We start from the raw sequence: 2947 nt of genomic DNA, 5'->3' as shown, positions 1-2947 counted from the left end.
AGCCCTATTTGTAACCACTATGCTACCAGAGCTCCTCATATGAGACTTGTAGAGGATAGTAAAGAATCCCTTTTTTTAGTTATAAATAACTGTGCATTTATCTATTTCATTAATTTGGAGATTAAAGATGGTCTTTCTCTCTCTCTCTCTCTCTTTGTCTTTTTAATCTTTGAAGGTGATATTCTGTTACGTAGAAATTGTAATTGTATTAATACACTACTTTCCCTCCCCTGAAATTATGAAGCATAAACTTGAATTGAATCTCAAAATCAATCACTTTCTTTCACACACACACATTCATGCACACTTGAGACTATATATATTTGTAAATTATACTGTAATGTGAAGTGTGGAGCAAGGGAGAGATGGCATAATTAAATCTGAGTACTGATGAAGATGGAGAAACCTGAAGAATTTTGAAAAGTGAAAGTAATAATTGACAAAATGATTTGCAGATTTTCATCAGGATTCTCTCTTAGTTATAGCTAGTTTGATTTTTTTCCCCTGAGATGTGAATTTCACATTTAAACTGCAGTGATTTAAGATTCTCTTAGAAAAGTTGGTACCACCACTTTGTGCTTGGTAACCTGTTCTTCATCTACCCAGGGGAATTCATCATGAAGTCAGAGCATGTTGTTTCTAAATAGCCCTATGCCAGCAGAACAAGTGATACTTCCTTTAGAAAAAGGAAAGAGAGTATATGGGCAAGATCGTTGAATATCTATTCTGAAGTTCCCTTTTCTTTTTGGTATTCATTTTGTCATCTTTGCTGACCAAATTACTCAGACTATTAAAGAAGCTCAGACAGGGAGAATGCTTTCATGTGCCAGGTCCTTGCACATCCTGCTACATTTTCCTGTCCCTAGATTGCCAAGGGTCTCAGTGGGAAGTTCTGACAGATGACTATTGTCCTCCTAAATGAAATTAGCACCATGTTGTGCTGAGCACAGCTTCCCCCAACATAGAATTTGACTCATCTCCTTTAAGTCTTGCAATTTGCAGAGACATTATTGTTAAGTGCCTTTCAGTCAGTTCTGAATCAAAGTGAACAATCATAGGGTTTCCAAGGAATGGCTGGTGGGTTTGAACCACAACCTTGTGGTTCAAATTGACTTTGTGCTCTAGTGCTTATTCTACAGTGCCACACCAGGACATAAAGCAATGCAAATAAAACGTAAACAAATAGCGCCAGTTATTTGTTTCCTGTAAAGAACACAATTTCTTCAGTGAGAGTAAAAGTGATAAATGTTGTGAAGTGTTGTTGAGTCAGTTAAGACTCACAGTGACCCTATATAGGTTTTCCAAGGAGCAGCTGATGTGTTTGAACTACCAACTTCATGGTTCAAATGGACCTTTTTGTCTAGTGCTTATACTATAGTGCCACACCAGGACTCATGTGTAGAATTCTCCTTTTAGTTGCTTTATAACATCTTGTTGCTGTTGTTAAGTGCTGTGAAGTTGGTTCCAACCCATAACGACCCCATATAGGATTTCAGAGGAGTGGCTGGTGAGTTTGAACTACGATTTTGCTGTTTAAACTGACTTTATAGTCCAGCACATTAACCCACAGTGCCACACTAGGACTGTGTAGGCTTTCCTAAATTGCACAAATGGGTTAAGCACTTGACTGATAGCTGAAAGGTTTGTGGTACAAACCCATCCGAAGAGTCCTCAGAAGACGGGCCTTGCGATTTGCTTCTGAAAGGTGCTTTGCTTTGAAAACTTTACGGTACATGTCTACTCTGTACATACGGTTTAAAATGACCTCAATGGCAACAAGCAACAACAATATCATCGTAGCCTCTTAGATTTGAGTTATTCCTAGGGATACAAAACCCCAAAATTAACACCAGGAGTGATTAGATTTATTCTGGATTGTAGTTTTGGCAACCTAGAATTTCTGGTGGAGCAAAAACCCACTAATTCTTCTCATGGAAATCCTTTTATTTATACATTTTGATAAGCATAGTAATAAGTTATATTATGTGATGGTGCTAACGGAGGAAAATTGTGCAACCCACTGCTGTGCTCTCAATTCCTACCCATAGTGACCCTGTACAGGGTTTCTGAGGCTGTAAATCGTTATGGGAGCCGAAAGCCTCTTCTTTCTTCCATGGAGTTGCTGGTGGGTTAGAACTGCTGATGGTTAGCAGTGGAGTGCTTACTCTATAGTGCCACCAGGGCTCCTTGAGGGCAATTACAGGCTCCCTAAATTCCTGTTATTCTTAAGTAACCACAGTGGGAGCATATGATTTTATAACATTCCTTAAAAGGATGTAAGTATGATTCCAGTTTTATATGTATGCTACTGTTGTTGTTATGTGCTGTTGAGTCAGTTCTGACTCATAGTGACCCTATATAGGATTTCCAAGGAGTGGCTGATGAGTTTGAACTGCTGATCTTGTGGACTGAAGTCCAGTGCTGATCCTACAGCACTACATAAGGAGTCCTTTATATGTAAGTTTTTGTTGTTAAGTGCTGTCGAGTCAGTTCTGATTCATAACGACCCTGTGCAGAGTTTCTGAGGAGCAATTGGTGAGTGAACTTCTGACCTTGTGGTTCAAACTGTCCTTGCAGTCTAGTGTTTATCCTACAGTGTCACACTGGAAAATAAATGGATTGGCTCACAACTGCATTCGGAAAATCAGTTATAAGAAGTTCTCTCAACATACCATCTATCAAAATAAATTCTATAAATGTGAAAGAGTTAAGTTTAAAATACAAACCTAAAAACATACAGGAAGAAATATAGGGTCAGTGTGCTATGACTAGTGGTATTTAGTCACCACCTTTCCAGTGAAGATAAGTAAACACGGACCAATTCAGTGCATCCAGATGACATAATTTTAAGGAAGTTGAAAAGAACACCATGATTCATGGGAATAGCTTGGTCCTATCACCACAGCATATTACAACAACAACAACATCACTTGTTGTTGTTGTTGTT

Source organism: Chrysochloris asiatica, unplaced genomic scaffold, assembly GCF_000296735.1.
Source record: "Chrysochloris asiatica unplaced genomic scaffold, ChrAsi1.0 scaffold00228, whole genome shotgun sequence".
NCBI classification, from domain to species: domain Eukaryota; kingdom Metazoa; phylum Chordata; class Mammalia; order Afrosoricida; family Chrysochloridae; genus Chrysochloris; species Chrysochloris asiatica.
Note: the sequence above shows the minus strand (reverse complement) of the source record.